Source organism: Rhamphochromis longiceps, linkage group LG3 (genome assembly GCF_057381845.1).
Source record: "Rhamphochromis longiceps isolate RC_006_pf linkage group LG3, R_longiceps_female_GT1.1, whole genome shotgun sequence".
Classification (NCBI taxonomy): domain Eukaryota; kingdom Metazoa; phylum Chordata; class Actinopteri; order Cichliformes; family Cichlidae; genus Rhamphochromis; species Rhamphochromis longiceps.
The window spans coordinates 34893679-34911396 of record NC_140559.1 but is presented as its reverse complement, the minus strand read 5'-3'; the positions used below and the strand labels follow the sequence as shown (position 1 = coordinate 34911396).

The 17718-nt window shown below is 44.0% G+C and overlaps 9 non-coding genes across 9 annotated transcripts; all 9 read left to right on the top strand.

The window, feature by feature from the left end:
* The first annotated feature begins 328 nt into the window (after positions 1 to 328).
* trnal-uag (transfer RNA leucine (anticodon UAG)) lies at positions 329 to 410 on the top strand. The gene has a single exon. It is a non-coding gene; the product is annotated as a tRNA-Leu (tRNA).
* Positions 411 to 3657: 3247 nt separating this feature from the next.
* On the top strand, positions 3658 to 3739 carry trnal-aag (transfer RNA leucine (anticodon AAG)). Its single transcript has one exon. It is a non-coding gene; the product is annotated as a tRNA-Leu (tRNA).
* Positions 3740 to 4847: 1108 nt separating this feature from the next.
* On the top strand, positions 4848 to 4929 carry trnal-uag (transfer RNA leucine (anticodon UAG)). The gene has a single exon. It is a non-coding gene; the product is annotated as a tRNA-Leu (tRNA).
* A 3323-nt stretch (positions 4930 to 8252) lies between these two features.
* trnal-aag (transfer RNA leucine (anticodon AAG)) lies at positions 8253 to 8334 on the top strand. The gene has a single exon. It is a non-coding gene; the product is annotated as a tRNA-Leu (tRNA).
* A 1108-nt stretch (positions 8335 to 9442) lies between these two features.
* On the top strand, positions 9443 to 9524 carry trnal-uag (transfer RNA leucine (anticodon UAG)). Its single transcript has one exon. It is a non-coding gene; the product is annotated as a tRNA-Leu (tRNA).
* Positions 9525 to 12771: 3247 nt separating this feature from the next.
* Positions 12772 to 12853, top strand: trnal-aag (transfer RNA leucine (anticodon AAG)). Its single transcript has one exon. It is a non-coding gene; the product is annotated as a tRNA-Leu (tRNA).
* A 473-nt stretch (positions 12854 to 13326) lies between these two features.
* Positions 13327 to 13398, top strand: trnae-uuc (transfer RNA glutamic acid (anticodon UUC)). The gene has a single exon. It is a non-coding gene; the product is annotated as a tRNA-Glu (tRNA).
* Positions 13399 to 13971: 573 nt separating this feature from the next.
* Positions 13972 to 14053, top strand: trnal-uag (transfer RNA leucine (anticodon UAG)). Its single transcript has one exon. It is a non-coding gene; the product is annotated as a tRNA-Leu (tRNA).
* A 3202-nt stretch (positions 14054 to 17255) lies between these two features.
* On the top strand, positions 17256 to 17337 carry trnal-aag (transfer RNA leucine (anticodon AAG)). Its single transcript has one exon. It is a non-coding gene; the product is annotated as a tRNA-Leu (tRNA).
* The last annotated feature ends 381 nt before the right edge of the window (positions 17338 to 17718 follow it).

Here is a 17718-nt window from a genome sequence, read left to right as displayed (position 1 = left end):
GTGCATTAAGGGTACGTCTCTTGCCATCTTACAATGCTGTGATTGGAACCCTTCCTTGACTCTCTGTGAATGGTGATCCTGCCTGTTGATCAGTGCTTATGACAAGTTGCATATGGACAATGATGAAACTGAGCCAAGAGCCCATTGTTAATCAGGGTTGATGAACAGGTTTTAACCAGGACAGGCAGATGTTTTTGTGTCCAAAAAGTATTAAACATGTTTTTCTACAACAGTAAGAGCATCACTGAATGTTCTGAGCTCCTATTTTGTGCTGCACTTTTTCAAGTTTTACTGTCTAGAGTTTTGCGATGAGGTCCTCACTCGCAATGGTAGCATGACCGAGCGGTCTAAGGTGCTGGATTTAGGCTCCAGTCTCTTCGGAGGCGTGGGTTCGAATCCCACTGCTGCCATAGTCTTCAGGTTCTTTTCGTGTTTCTTCCATCCCCTACCAATAAATTGTAAGGGCTGCAGTGGAACTCAAATCTGTTACAGAATGTCTGTCAAGTACAATCAAGCAGGAATCTCATCAAGAGCAATTCTTCCAAACCAGGGTGATAAGATAAGATAAGATAACCTTTATTAGTCCCACACGTGGGAAATTTGTTTTGTCACAGCAGGAAGTGGACAGTGCAAAAGTTATGAGGCAAAAATTAGAATACAATAAGAATAAATACAGTACACAACTGTACAGAATAGAATAAAATAAAATACTATATACAGTAGAATAAAATAAAATAAATATACAATAAGATAAAAATAGAATACAAATACAAATACTATATACAACTGAGTAAAAATACAACGATGACAGAAGGATTATTGCACTTAGTATTATTGCATATGTATGGATGTGTGTGCTTGATCAGTTAAAGTCTTTATTATGGAGTCTGACAGCAGTGGGGAGGAAAGACCTGCGAAATCTCTCCGTCCCACACCGTGGGTGCCGCAGTCTCCCACTGAAGGAGCTGCTCAGTGCTGTCACAGTCTGCTGCATGGGGTGGGAGATGTTGTCCAACAGGGATGACAGCTTAGCCGCCGTTCTCCTGTCACTCACCACCTCCACTGGGTCCAGAGGGCATCCTAGAACAGAGCTGGCCCTTCGGATCACCCTGTTCAGTCTCTTCCTGTCCCCAGCAGAGATGCTGCCGCCCCAGCAGACCACGGCATAAAAGATAGCAGAAGCCACAACAGAGTCATAGAAGGTCTTCAGGAGTGGGCCCTCCACTCCAAACGACCTGAGTCTCCGCAGCAGGTACAGCCTGCTCTGCCCTTTCCTGTAGAGGGCGTCTGAGTTATGAGTCCAGTCCAGTCTATTGTTCAGATGAACACCAAGGTACCTGTAGCTGTCCACAGCCTCAATGTCCATACCTTGGATGTTCAGTGGTTGCAGTGGAGAATGCTTGTGCCTGCGGAAGTCTACCACCAGTTCCTTGGTTTTACTGGCGTTGATCTGGAGGTAGTTCAGCTGGCACCAGTCCACAAAGTCTTGGGTCAGACCTCTGTACTCCTTGTCGTCCCCATCAGTGATGAGGCCGACTATTGCAGAGTCATCAGAGAACTTCTGCAGGAAGCACTGGGTGGAATTGTGGGAGAAGTCTGCAGTGTAGATGGTGAAGAGGAACGGAGCCAGAACCGTTCCCTGTGGGGCCCCCGTACTGCAGACGACCCTGTCCGACACACAGCCCTGAGTCCTCACATACTGTGGTCGGTCGGTGAGGTAGTCCAGGATCCAGGTAGTGAGGTGATGGTCCACTCCAGAGTTCTCCAGCTTGTCCTTTAGAACCGAGGGAAGAATGGTGTTGAAGGCACTGGAGAAATCAAAGAACATGATTCTCACAGTGCTTCCAGCGGTCTCCATGATGTTAGGTGTTGTGCAAGTTTTCCATTCAATAAAGCCTCCAGACAAGCGGTCAGTGGTAGCTAACATTCTTTAATAATAACAAGAACAGAAGCCAAGCTTGGTGAAGGAATGCATCATTGCGGGGCAGACGATGGGCAGAGTCCCTAACTGAGTCTAGCATGGCCTTCAGTTACATACCTCTTACAGGAACTAAAGGCAGTACACAGCTGTTTTCACACCTTTGGTACCCCCACCCCCAAAGAAAGTTTCACACTCCCTTGCCACCTCTTACAGTGGAGAAGGAGACAAAAGACTCCTCCCCCCACTCTGGGTCCTTTATGTGTGAATGCTTCCCTCAAACATCCTGAGATACCATCTGTTACCAGTATGAGTGTGAGAGACATGCTGAAATCCAGTGGCACCAAGGTATTATACAACCACAAAGGGACCATGAGTATGTTAAGCTATTTTCAGATGTGCGCTGCTATTTAACCCTCCGCACCCCATGACAGCAACGGACAGCCAGGAGTTTTTGTAGGTGAATAACATCAACATTTGACAATAATATTGCTCGGTTATGATAGTGAGGTGAGCTGTTGAGGATATCTGTTGGTAGGTGCTGTTCCTGACAATGTAGCTGCTGTTAGCAGAAACTTCTATAAGCTTTGGAGGTAATGCCACCAGACTTGGTCAATTACCCAGAAAACTCTATTGCAATGTGTGACTATAATAAAACTTGGTGTTGCAATGTGTCATTGAGAATTATTTGGAGGAATTTGGAACATCCTAAAAGGATTCTCAGGAATCTGGAACATTCCAATAGAACTCTCAAAAATCCTAAAATAGCTCTTGTGAATTCGAAACATTCTAAAAGAATTCTCAGGAATCTGGAACAGTCTAAGAACGCTCAGGAATCTGGAACATTCTAATAGAACTCTCAAAAATCCTAAAATAGCTCTTGTGAATTCGAAACATTCTAAAAGAATTCTCAGGAATACAGGGTTAACTTTTGATACTTCTTTTTAAATACTCTCATTACTACCTTTCCCTAGCCCATCGTTGTAAATAGGAATATCTTTGTAATAACTTACTTGGTTACCTTGTGGTACAAATGTAACACGAGTGTGTGTTACATGAGACTATGCTCTTGCCCTAGTTCCATTTCAGTTAATATCTGTTGAATACAATTTACAGATGTTCAAGAAATAAAACTCTCAAGTCCAATCCACTTCAAGTCCAACTTCAATAGAAGAATCAGAGCCTTCCAGAGACGGTCTCACGTCTCTCATGGTCAGTCATTTTGACCTTTCACTAATGATGTTGAAGTACAGATAGGCAACAATAGCTTCGGCTTTTGTAAGGCATCAGTGGAGAAGAAGATTAACAGAAGAGTGAGCAGGATATTGTTTGTTTTTATAATAATGCGATTAATACATGAATAAAAGAAATTCTTTTGCAAAAGTCATTTACAATGTGCAGGTGTTTCATATATTTTTATTCACAGTGTCAACACTGACTGGTTAGTGGCTACTCAAGTGTGCTTCAAGTCCACCGCATTGTAAGGTGTTAGATTGTGTGGTCTAAGGATCTGGGTTAAGACTCCAGGCTCCTCACACATGTGGGTTGAAATCCTATTGCTGCAATAAGAGTTTAACCAGGGCAGGCAGATGCTATTGTATCCAAAAACATTCAGGCAAGTATTAAACATGTTTTTCTAAAACAGCAAGAGCATCACTGAATGTTCTGGGCTTCTATTTTGTGCTGCACTTTTCAAGTTTTACTATCTAGATTTTTGCGATGAGGTCCTTACTCACATTGGTAGCATGACCGAGCGGTCTAAGGTGCTGGATTAAGGCTCCAGTCTCTTCGGAGGCGTGGGTTCGAATCCCACTGCTGCCATAGTGTTCTAGCGGCAAAGTTTTGTTTCTTCCATGCCTTACCAATAAATTGTAAGGGCTGCAGTGGAAATCAAATCTGTTATAGAATGTCTGTCAAGTCCAAACATGCAGGAAACCCATCAGGAGCAATTCTTCCAAACCACATTAGGCACGTGCTGTAAAGTCATTTACAACTTGCATGTTTTTCATGTCTTTTTGTTCATGGTCTCATCACTGACTGGTTAGTGGACTTTCCCACATGCCACTCAAGTGTGCTTCAAGTCCAGTCCACTCCCTTGTAATGTGCTTTTGAGCAGAACCTGCAACTGCTGGAGAATTGATTAAGGTGCTGCTATGTTGGTCTCACCAAGGCTGCAGAGTGACAAGAGTATCCTTGATTTCATGACAGTGGAGCAGTCCCATATGGTCTAGCGGCTAGAATGCCTGGTTCTAACCCAGCAGCACGAGCACGACAGTGGCGCATTACCAAACCAATCCCATATGGTCTAGCGGTTAAGATTCCTGGTTTTCACCCAGGCGACCCGGGTTCAACTCCCGGTATCTTTAATGTGCCCACAAGCCAATGTGTTCTTTGTGTTAATCCCACGATGGATTACATAGGGCAAAGTTGTTGGCTGAAGGCAAACATCAGGTAAGGCTAAGCACATGGCATAACGGTTCAGACCGGGACTGTACAGTCTTCAGTGATGAGGATGTACACAAGCAGGCCTGCAATTATGAGCGGCGAGTCAAGGTGGCTGTTTATGTGAAAATCAAATGAGCTTCTTTGAAACAAGGGTGGGTGCATTAAGGGTACGTCTCTTGCCATCTTACAATGCTGTGATTGGAACCCTTCCTTGACTCTCTGTGAATGGTGATCCTGCCTGTTGATCAGTGCTTATGACAAGTTGCATATGGACAATGATGAAACTGAGCCAAGAGCCCATTGTTAATCAGGGTTGATGAACAGGTTTTAACCAGGACAGGCAGATGTTTTTGTGTCCAAAAAGTATTAAACATGTTTTTCTACAACAGTAAGAGCATCACTGAATGTTCTGAGCTCCTATTTTGTGCTGCACTTTTTCAAGTTTTACTGTCTAGAGTTTTGCGATGAGGTCCTCACTCGCAATGGTAGCATGACCGAGCGGTCTAAGGTGCTGGATTTAGGCTCCAGTCTCTTCGGAGGCGTGGGTTCGAATCCCACTGCTGCCATAGTCTTCAGGTTCTTTTCGTGTTTCTTCCATCCCCTACCAATAAATTGTAAGGGCTGCAGTGGAACTCAAATCTGTTACAGAATGTCTGTCAAGTACAATCAAGCAGGAATCTCATCAAGAGCAATTCTTCCAAACCAGGGTGATAAGATAAGATAACCTTTATTAGTCCCACACGTGGGAAATTTGTTTTGTCACAGCAGGAAGTGGACAGTGCAAAAGTTATGAGGCAAAAATTAGAATACAATAAGAATAAATACAGTACACAACTGTACAGAATAGAATAAAATAAAATACTATATACAGTAGAATAAAATAAAATAAATATACAATAAGATAAAAATAGAATACAAATACAAATACTATATACAACTGAGTAAAAATACAACGATGACAGAAGGATTATTGCACTTAGTATTATTGCATATGTATGGATGTGTGTGCTTGATCAGTTAAAGTCTTTATTATGGAGTCTGACAGCAGTGGGGAGGAAAGACCTGCGAAATCTCTCCGTCCCACACCGTGGGTGCCGCAGTCTCCCACTGAAGGAGCTGCTCAGTGCTGTCACAGTCTGCTGCATGGGGTGGGAGATGTTGTCCAACAGGGATGACAGCTTAGCCGCCGTTCTCCTGTCACTCACCACCTCCACTGGGTCCAGAGGGCATCCTAGAACAGAGCTGGCCCTTCGGATCACCCTGTTCAGTCTCTTCCTGTCCCCAGCAGAGATGCTGCCGCCCCAGCAGACCACGCCATAAAAGATAGCAGAAGCCACAACAGAGTCATAGAAGGTCTTCAGGAGTGGGCCCTCCACTCCAAACGACCTGAGTCTCCGCAGCAGGTACAGCCTGCTCTGCCCTTTCCTGTAGAGGGCGTCTGAGTTATGAGTCCAGTCCAGTCTATTGTTCAGATGAACACCAAGGTACCTGTAGCTGTCCACAGCCTCAATGTCCATACCTTGGATGTTCAGTGGTTGCAGTGGAGAATGCTTGTGCCTGCGGAAGTCTACCACCAGTTCCTTGGTTTTACTGGCATTGATCTGGAGGTAGTTCAGCTGGCACCAGTCCACAAAGTCTTGGGTCAGACCTCTGTACTCCTTGTCGTCCCCATCAGTGATGAGGCCGACTATTGCAGAGTCATCAGAGAACTTCTGCAGGAAGCACTGGGTGGAATTGTGGGAGAAGTCTGCAGTGTAGATGGTGAAGAGGAACGGAGCCAGAACCGTTCCCTGTGGGGCCCCCGTACTGCAGACGACCCTGTCCGACACACAGCCCTGAGTCCTCACATACTGTGGTCGGTCGGTGAGGTAGTCCAGGATCCAGGTAGTGAGGTGATGGTCCACTCCAGAGTTCTCCAGCTTATCCTTTAGAACCGAGGGAAGAATGGTGTTGAAGGCACTGGAGAAATCAAAGAACATGATTCTCACAGTGCTTCCAGCGGTCTCCATGATGTTAGGTGTTGTGCAAGTTTTCCATTCAATAAAGCCTCCAGACAAGCGGTCAGTGGTAGCTAACATTCTTTAATAATAACAAGAACAGAAGCCAAGCTTGGTGAAGGAATGCATCATTGCGGGGCAGACGATGGGCAGAGTCCCTAACTGAGTCTAGCATGGCCTTCAGTTACATACCTCTTACAGGAACTAAAGGCAGTACACAGCTGTTTTCACACCTTTGGTACCCCCACCCCCAAAGAAAGTTTCACACTCCCTTGCCACCTCTTACAGTGGAGAAGGAGACAAAAGACTCCTCCCCCCACTCTGGGTCCTTTATGTGTGAATGCTTCCCTCAAACATCCTGAGATACCATCTGTTACCAGTATGAGTGTGAGAGACATGCTGAAATCCAGTGGCACCAAGGTATTATACAACCACAAAGGGACCATGAGTATGTTAAGCTATTTTCAGATGTGCGCTGCTATTTAACCCTCCGCACCCCATGACAGCAACGGACAGCCAGGAGTTTTTGTAGGTGAATAACATCAACATTTGACAATAATATTGCTCGGTTATGATAGTGAGGTGAGCTGTTGAGGATATCTGTTGGTAGGTGCTGTTCCTGACAATGTAGCTGCTGTTAGCAGAAACTTCTATAAGCTTTGGAGGTAATGCCACCAGACTTGGTCAATTACCCAGAAAACTCTATTGCAATGTGTGACTATAATAAAACTTGGTGTTGCAATGTGTCATTGAGAATTATTTGGAGGAATTTGGAACATCCTAAAAGGATTCTCAGGAATCTGGAACATTCCAATAGAACTCTCAAAAATCCTAAAATAGCTCTTGTGAATTCGAAACATTCTAAAAGAATTCTCAGGAATCTGGAACAGTCTAAGAACGCTCAGGAATCTGGAACATTCTAATAGAACTCTCAAAAATCCTAAAATAGCTCTTGTGAATTCGAAACATTCTAAAAGAACGCTCAGGAATCTGGAACATTCTAATAGAACTCTCAAAAATCCTAAAATAGCTCTTGTGAATTCGAAACATTCTAAAAGAATTCTCAGGAATACAGGGTTAACTTTTGATACTTCTTTTTAAATACTCTCATTACTACCTTTCCCTAGCTCATCGTTGTAAATAGGAATATCTTTGTAATAACTTACTTGGTTACCTTGTGGTACAAATGTAACACGAGTGTGTGTTACATGAGACTATGCTCTTGCCCTAGTTCCATTTCAGTTAATATCTGTTGAATACAATTTACAGATGTTCAAGAAATAAAACTCTCAAGTCCAATCCACTTCAAGTCCAACTTCAATAGAAGAATCAGAGCCTTCCAGAGACGGTCTCACGTCTCTCATGGTCAGTGATTTTGACCTTTCACTAATGATGTTGAAGTACAGATAGGCAACAATAGCTTCGGCTTTTGTAAGGCATCAGTGGAGAAGAAGATTAACAGAAGAGTGAGCAGGATATTGTTTGTTTTTATAATAATGCGATTAATACATGAATAAAAGAAATTCTTTTGCAAAAGTCATTTACAATGTGCAGGTGTTTCATATATTTTTATTCACAGTGTCAACACTGACTGGTTAGTGGCTACTCAAGTGTGCTTCAAGTCCACCGCATTGTAAGGTGTTAGATTGTGTGGTCTAAGGATCTGGGTTAAGACTCCAGGCTCCTCACACATGTGGGTTGAAATCCTATTGCTGCAATAAGAGTTTAACCAGGGCAGGCAGATGCTATTGTATCCAAAAACATTCAGGCAAGTATTAAACATGTTTTTCTAAAACAGCAAGAGCATCACTGAATGTTCTGGGCTTCTATTTTGTGCTGCACTTTTCAAGTTTTACTATCTAGATTTTTGCGATGAGGTCCTTACTCGCATTGGTAGCATGACCGAGCGGTCTAAGGTGCTGGATTAAGGCTCCAGTCTCTTCGGAGGCGTGGGTTCGAATCCCACTGCTGCCATAGTGTTCTAGCGGCAAAGTTTTGTTTCTTCCATGCCTTACCAATAAATTGTAAGGGCTGCAGTGGAAATCAAATCTGTTATAGAATGTCTGTCAAGTCCAAACATGCAGGAAACCCATCAGGAGCAATTCTTCCAAACCACATTAGGCACGTGCTGTAAAGTCATTTACAACTTGCATGTTTTTCATGTCTTTTTGTTCATGGTCTCATCACTGACTGGTTAGTGGACTTTCCCACATGCCACTCAAGTGTGCTTCAAGTCCAGTCCACTCCCTTGTAATGTGCTTTTGAGCAGAACCTGCAACTGCTGGAGAATTGATTAAGGTGCTGCTATGTTGGTCTCACCAAGGCTGCAGAGTGACAAGAGTATCCTTGATTTCATGACAGTGGAGCAGTCCCATATGGTCTAGCGGCTAGAATGCCTGGTTCTAACCCAGCAGCACGAGCACGACAGTGGCGCATTACCAAACCAATCCCATATGGTCTAGCGGTTAAGATTCCTGGTTTTCACCCAGGCGACCCGGGTTCAACTCCCGGTATCTTTAATGTGCCCACAAGCCAATGTGTTCTTTGTGTTAATCCCACGATGGATTACATAGGGCAAAGTTGTTGGCTGAAGGCAAACATCAGGTAAGGCTAAGCACATGGCATAACGGTTCAGACCGGGACTGTACAGTCTTCAGTGATGAGGATGTACACAAGCAGGCCTGCAATTATGAGCGGCGAGTCAAGGTGGCTGTTTATGTGAAAATCAAATGAGCTTCTTTGAAACAAGGGTGGGTGCATTAAGGGTACGTCTCTTGCCATCTTACAATGCTGTGATTGGAACCCTTCCTTGACTCTCTGTGAATGGTGATCCTGCCTGTTGATCAGTGCTTATGACAAGTTGCATATGGACAATGATGAAACTGAGCCAAGAGCCCATTGTTAATCAGGGTTGATGAACAGGTTTTAACCAGGACAGGCAGATGTTTTTGTGTCCAAAAAGTATTAAACATGTTTTTCTACAACAGTAAGAGCATCACTGAATGTTCTGAGCTCCTATTTTGTGCTGCACTTTTTCAAGTTTTACTGTCTAGAGTTTTGCGATGAGGTCCTCACTCGCAATGGTAGCATGACCGAGCGGTCTAAGGTGCTGGATTTAGGCTCCAGTCTCTTCGGAGGCGTGGGTTCGAATCCCACTGCTGCCATAGTCTTCAGGTTCTTTTCGTGTTTCTTCCATCCCCTACCAATAAATTGTAAGGGCTGCAGTGGAACTCAAATCTGTTACAGAATGTCTGTCAAGTACAATCAAGCAGGAATCTCATCAAGAGCAATTCTTCCAAACCAGGGTGATAAGATAAGATAAGATAACCTTTATTAGTCCCACACGTGGGAAATTTGTTTTGTCACAGCAGGAAGTGGACAGTGCAAAAGTTATGAGGCAAAAATTAGAATACAATAAGAATAAATACAGTACACAACTGTACAGAATAGAATAAAATAAAATACTATATACAGTAGAATAAAATAAAATAAATATACAATAAGATAAAAATAGAATACAAATACAAATACTATATACAACTGAGTAAAAATACAACGATGACAGAAGGATTATTGCACTTAGTATTATTGCATATGTATGGATGTGTGTGCTTGATCAGTTAAAGTCTTTATTATGGAGTCTGACAGCAGTGGGGAGGAAAGACCTGCGAAATCTCTCCGTCCCACACCGTGGGTGCCGCAGTCTCCCACTGAAGGAGCTGCTCAGTGCTGTCACAGTCTGCTGCATGGGGTGGGAGATGTTGTCCAACAGGGATGACAGCTTAGCCGCCGTTCTCCTGTCACTCACCACCTCCACTGGGTCCAGAGGGCATCCTAGAACAGAGCTGGCCCTTCGGATCACCCTGTTCAGTCTCTTCCTGTCCCCAGCAGAGATGCTGCCGCCCCAGCAGACCACGCCATAAAAGATAGCAGAAGCCACAACAGAGTCATAGAAGGTCTTCAGGAGTGGGCCCTCCACTCCAAACGACCTGAGTCTCCGCAGCAGGTACAGCCTGCTCTGCCCTTTCCTGTAGAGGGCGTCTGAGTTATGAGTCCAGTCCAGTCTATTGTTCAGATGAACACCAAGGTACCTGTAGCTGTCCACAGCCTCAATGTCCATACCTTGGATGTTCAGTGGTTGCAGTGGAGAATGCTTGTGCCTGCGGAAGTCTACCACCAGTTCCTTGGTTTTACTGGCGTTGATCTGGAGGTAGTTCAGCTGGCACCAGTCCACAAAGTCTTGGGTCAGACCTCTGTACTCCTTGTCGTCCCCATCAGTGATGAGGCCGACTATTGCAGAGTCATCAGAGAACTTCTGCAGGAAGCACTGGGTGGAATTGTGGGAGAAGTCTGCAGTGTAGATGGTGAAGAGGAACGGAGCCAGAACCGTTCCCTGTGGGGCCCCCGTACTGCAGACGACCCTGTCCGACACACAGCCCTGAGTCCTCACATACTGTGGTCGGTCGGTGAGGTAGTCCAGGATCCAGGTAGTGAGGTGATGGTCCACTCCAGAGTTCTCCAGCTTATCCTTTAGAACCGAGGGAAGAATGGTGTTGAAGGCACTGGAGAAATCAAAGAACATGATTCTCACAGTGCTTCCAGCGGTCTCCATGATGTTAGGTGTTGTGCAAGTTTTCCATTCAATAAAGCCTCCAGACAAGCGGTCAGTGGTAGCTAACATTCTTTAATAATAACAAGAACAGAAGCCAAGCTTGGTGAAGGAATGCATCATTGCGGGGCAGACGATGGGCAGAGTCCCTAACTGAGTCTAGCATGGCCTTCAGTTACATACCTCTTACAGGAACTAAAGGCAGTACACAGCTGTTTTCACACCTTTGGTACCCCCACCCCCAAAGAAAGTTTCACACTCCCTTGCCACCTCTTACAGTGGAGAAGGAGACAAAAGACTCCTCCCCCCACTCTGGGTCCTTTATGTGTGAATGCTTCCCTCAAACATCCTGAGATACCATCTGTTACCAGTATGAGTGTGAGAGACATGCTGAAATCCAGTGGCACCAAGGTATTATACAACCACAAAGGGACCATGAGTATGTTAAGCTATTTTCAGATGTGCGCTGCTATTTAACCCTCCGCACCCCATGACAGCAACGGACAGCCAGGAGTTTTTGTAGGTGAATAACATCAACATTTGACAATAATATTGCTCGGTTATGATAGTGAGGTGAGCTGTTGAGGATATCTGTTGGTAGGTGCTGTTCCTGACAATGTAGCTGCTGTTAGCAGAAACTTCTATAAGCTTTGGAGGTAATGCCACCAGACTTGGTCAATTACCCAGAAAACTCTATTGCAATGTGTGACTATAATAAAACTTGGTGTTGCAATGTGTCATTGAGAATTATTTGGAGGAATTTGGAACATCCTAAAAGGATTCTCAGGAATCTGGAACATTCCAATAGAACTCTCAAAAATCCTAAAATAGCTCTTGTGAATTCGAAACATTCTAAAAGAATTCTCAGGAATCTGGAACAGTCTAAGAACGCTCAGGAATCTGGAACATTCTAATAGAACTCTCAAAAATCCTAAAATAGCTCTTGTGAATTCGAAACATTCTAAAAGAATTCTCAGGAATACAGGGTTAACTTTTGATACTTCTTTTTAAATACTCTCATTACTACCTTTCCCTAGCCCATCGTTGTAAATAGGAATATCTTTGTAATAACTTACTTGGTTACCTTGTGGTACAAATGTAACACGAGTGTGTGTTACATGAGACTATGCTCTTGCCCTAGTTCCATTTCAGTTAATATCTGTTGAATACAATTTACAGATGTTCAAGAAATAAAACTCTCAAGTCCAATCCACTTCAAGTCCAACTTCAATAGAAGAATCAGAGCCTTCCAGAGACGGTCTCACGTCTCTCATGGTCAGTCATTTTGACCTTTCACTAATGATGTTGAAGTACAGATAGGCAACAATAGCTTCGGCTTTTGTAAGGCATCAGTGGAGAAGAAGATTAACAGAAGAGTGAGCAGGATATTGTTTGTTTTTATAATAATGCGATTAATACATGAATAAAAGAAATTCTTTTGCAAAAGTCATTTACAATGTGCAGGTGTTTCATATATTTTTATTCACAGTGTCAACACTGACTGGTTAGTGGCTACTCAAGTGTGCTTCAAGTCCACCGCATTGTAAGGTGTTAGATTGTGTGGTCTAAGGATCTGGGTTAAGACTCCAGGCTCCTCACACATGTGGGTTGAAATCCTATTGCTGCAATAAGAGTTTAACCAGGGCAGGCAGATGCTATTGTATCCAAAAACATTCAGGCAAGTATTAAACATGTTTTTCTAAAACAGCAAGAGCATCACTGAATGTTCTGGGCTTCTATTTTGTGCTGCACTTTTCAAGTTTTACTATCTAGATTTTTGCGATGAGGTCCTTACTCGCATTGGTAGCATGACCGAGCGGTCTAAGGTGCTGGATTAAGGCTCCAGTCTCTTCGGAGGCGTGGGTTCGAATCCCACTGCTGCCATAGTGTTCTAGCGGCAAAGTTTTGTTTCTTCCATGCCTTACCAATAAATTGTAAGGGCTGCAGTGGAAATCAAATCTGTTATAGAATGTCTGTCAAGTCCAAACATGCAGGAAACCCATCAGGAGCAATTCTTCCAAACCACATTAGGCACGTGCTGTAAAGTCATTTACAACTTGCATGTTTTTCATGTCTTTTTGTTCATGGTCTCATCACTGACTGGTTAGTGGACTTTCCCACATGCCACTCAAGTGTGCTTCAAGTCCAGTCCACTCCCTTGTAATGTGCTTTTGAGCAGAACCTGCAACTGCTGGAGAATTGATTAAGGTGCTGCTATGTTGGTCTCACCAAGGCTGCAGAGTGACAAGAGTATCCTTGATTTCATGACAGTGGAGCAGTCCCATATGGTCTAGCGGCTAGAATGCCTGGTTCTAACCCAGCAGCACGAGCACGACAGTGGCGCATTACCAAACCAATCCCATATGGTCTAGCGGTTAAGATTCCTGGTTTTCACCCAGGCGACCCGGGTTCAACTCCCGGTATGGGAACATGTCTTTAATGTGCCCACAAGCCAATGTGTTCTTTGTGTTAATCCCACGATGGATTACATAGGGCAAAGTTGTTGGCTGAAGGCAAACATCAGGTAAGGCTAAGCACATGGCATAACGGTTCAGACCGGGACTGTACAGTCTTCAGTGATGAGGATGTACACAAGCAGGCCTGCAATTATGAGCGGCGAGTCAAGGTGGCTGTTTATGTGAAAATCAAATGAGCTTCTTTGAAACAAGGGTGGGTGCATTAAGGGTACGTCTCTTGCCATCTTACAATGCTGTGATTGGAACCCTTCCTTGACTCTCTGTGAATGGTGATCCTGCCTGTTGATCAGTGCTTATGACAAGTTGCATATGGACAATGATGAAACTGAGCCAAGAGCCCATTGTTAATCAGGGTTGATGAACAGGTTTTAACCAGGACAGGCAGATGTTTTTGTGTCCAAAAAGTATTAAACATGTTTTTCTACAACAGTAAGAGCATCACTGAATGTTCTGAGCTCCTATTTTGTGCTGCACTTTTTCAAGTTTTACTGTCTAGAGTTTTGCGATGAGGTCCTCACTCGCAATGGTAGCATGACCGAGCGGTCTAAGGTGCTGGATTTAGGCTCCAGTCTCTTCGGAGGCGTGGGTTCGAATCCCACTGCTGCCATAGTCTTCAGGTTCTTTTCGTGTTTCTTCCATCCCCTACCAATAAATTGTAAGGGCTGCAGTGGAACTCAAATCTGTTACAGAATGTCTGTCAAGTACAATCAAGCAGGAATCTCATCAAGAGCAATTCTTCCAAACCAGGGTGATAAGATAAGATAACCTTTATTAGTCCCACACGTGGGAAATTTGTTTTGTCACAGCAGGAAGTGGACAGTGCAAAAGTTATGAGGCAAAAATTAGAATACAATAAGAATAAATACAGTACACAACATAAAATAAAATAAATATACAATAAGATAAAAATAGAATACAAATACAAATACTATATACAACTGAGTAAAAATACAACGATGACAGAAGGATTATTGCACTTAGTATTATTGCATATGTATGGATGTGTGTGCTTGATCAGTTAAAGTCTTTATTATGGAGTCTGACAGCAGTGGGGAGGAAAGACCTGCGAAATCTCTCCGTCCCACACCGTGGGTGCCGCAGTCTCCCACTGAAGGAGCTGCTCAGTGCTGTCACAGTCTGCTGCATGGGGTGGGAGATGTTGTCCAACAGGGATGACAGCTTAGCCGCCGTTCTCCTGTCACTCACCACCTCCACTGGGTCCAGAGGGCATCCTAGAACAGAGCTGGCCCTTCGGATCACCCTGTTCAGTCTCTTCCTGTCCCCAGCAGAGATGCTGCCGCCCCAGCAGACCACGGCATAAAAGATAGCAGAAGCCACAACAGAGTCATAGAAGGTCTTCAGGAGTGGGCCCTCCACTCCAAACGACCTGAGTCTCCGCAGCAGGTACAGCCTGCTCTGCCCTTTCCTGTAGAGGGCGTCTGAGTTATGAGTCCAGTCCAGTCTATTGTTCAGATGAACACCAAGGTACCTGTAGCTGTCCACAGCCTCAATGTCCATACCTTGGATGTTCAGTGGTTGCAGTGGAGAATGCTTGTGCCTGCGGAAGTCTACCACCAGTTCCTTGGTTTTACTGGCGTTGATCTGGAGGTAGTTCAGCTGGCACCAGTCCACAAAGTCTTGGGTCAGACCTCTGTACTCCTTGTCGTCCCCATCAGTGATGAGGCCGACTATTGCAGAGTCATCAGAGAACTTCTGCAGGAAGCACTGGGTGGAATTGTGGGAGAAGTCTGCAGTGTAGATGGTGAAGAGGAACGGAGCCAGAACCGTTCCCTGTGGGGCCCCCGTACTGCAGACGACCCTGTCCGACACACAGCCCTGAGTCCTCACATACTGTGGTCGGTCGGTGAGGTAGTCCAGGATCCAGGTAGTGAGGTGATGGTCCACTCCAGAGTTCTCCAGCTTGTCCTTTAGAACCGAGGGAAGAATGGTGTTGAAGGCACTGGAGAAATCAAAGAACATGATTCTCACAGTGCTTCCAGCGGTCTCCATGATGTTAGGTGTTGTGCAAGTTTTCCATTCAATAAAGCCTCCAGACAAGCGGTCAGTGGTAGCTAACATTCTTTAATAATAACAAGAACAGAAGCCAAGCTTGGTGAAGGAATGCATCATTGCGGGGCAGACGATGGGCAGAGTCCCTAACTGAGTCTAGCATGGCCTTCAGTTACATACCTCTTACAGGAACTAAAGGCAGTACACAGCTGTTTTCACACCTTTGGTACCCCCACCCCCAAAGAAAGTTTCACACTCCCTTGCCACCTCTTACAGTGGAGAAGGAGACAAAAGACTCCTCCCCCCACTCTGGGTCCTTTATGTGTGAATGCTTCCCTCAAACATCCTGAGATACCATCTGTTACCAGTATGAGTGTAAGAGACATGCTGAAATCCAGTGGCACCAAGGTATTATACAACCACAAAGGGACCATGAGTATGTTAAGCTATTTTCAGATGTGCGCTGCTATTTAACCCTCCGCACCCCATGACAGCAACGGACAGCCAGGAGTTTTTGTAGGTGAATAACATCAACATTTGACAATAATATTGCTCGGTTATGATAGTGAGGTGAGCTGTTGAGGATATCTGTTGGTAGGTGCTGTTCCTGACAATGTAGCTGCTGTTAGCAGAAACTTCTATAAGCTTTGGAGGTAATGCCACCAGACTTGGTCAATTACCCAGAAAACTCTATTGCAATGTGTGACTATAATAAAACTTGGTGTTGCAATGTGTCATTGAGAATTATTTGGAGGAATTTGGAACATCCTAAAAGGATTCTCAGGAATCTGGAACATTCCAATAGAACTCTCAAAAATCCTAAAATAGCTCTTGTGAATTCGAAACATTCTAAAAGAATTCTCAGGAATCTGGAACAGTCTAAGAACGCTCAGGAATCTGGAACATTCTAATAGAACTCTCAAAAATCCTAAAATAGCTCTTGTGAATTCGAAACATTCTAAAAGAATTCTCAGGAATACAGGGTTAACTTTTGATACTTCTTTTTAAATACTCTCATTACTACCTTTCCCTAGCCCATCGTTGTAAATAGGAATATCTTTGTAATAACTTACTTGGTTACCTTGTGGTACAAATGTAACACGAGTGTGTGTTACATGAGACTATGCTCTTGCCCTAGTTCCATTTCAGTTAATATCTGTTGAATACAATTTACAGATGTTCAAGAAATAAAACTCTCAAGTCCAATCCACTTCAAGTCCAACTTCAATAGAAGAATCAGAGCCTTCCAGAGACGGTCTCACGTCTCTCATGGTCAGTCATTTTGACCTTTCACTAATGATGTTGAAGTACAGATAGGCAACAATAGCTTCGGCTTTTGTAAGGCATCAGTGGAGAAGAAGATTAACAGAAGAGTGAGCAGGATATTGTTTGTTTTTATAATAATGCGATTAATACATGAATAAAAGAAATTCTTTTGCAAAAGTCATTTACAATGTGCAGGTGTTTCATATATTTTTATTCACAGTGTCAACACTGACTGGTTAGTGGCTACTCAAGTGTGCTTCAAGTCCACCGCATTGTAAGGTGTTAGATTGTGTGGTCTAAGGATCTGGGTTAAGACTCCAGGCTCCTCACACATGTGGGTTGAAATCCTATTGCTGCAATAAGAGTTTAACCAGGGCAGGCAGATGCTATTGTATCCAAAAACATTCAGGCAAGTATTAAACATGTTTTTCTAAAACAGCAAGAGCATCACTGAATGTTCTGGGCTTCTATTTTGTGCTGCACTTTTCAAGTTTTACTATCTAGATTTTTGCGATGAGGTCCTTACTCGCATTGGTAGCATGACCGAGCGGTCTAAGGTGCTGGATTAAGGCTCCAGTCTCTTCGGAGGCGTGGGTTCGAATCCCACTGCTGCCATAGTGTTCTAGCGGCAAAGTTTTGTTTCTTCCATGCCTTACCAATAAATTGTAAGGGCTGCAGTGGAAATCAAATCTGTTATAGAATGTCTGTCAAGTCCAAACATGCAGGAAACCCATCAGGAGCAATTCTTCCAAACCACATTAGGCACGTGCTGTAAAGTCATTTACAACTTGCATGTTTTTCATGTCTTTTTGTTCATGGTCTCATGGTCAACACTGACTGGTTAGTGGCTACTCAAGTGTGCTTCAAGTCCACCGCATTGTAAGGTGTTAGTGGACTTTCCCACATGCCACTCAAGTGTGCTTCAAGTCCAGTCCACTCCCTTGTAATGTGCTTTTGAGCAGAACCTGCAACTGCTGGAGAATTGATTAAGGTGCT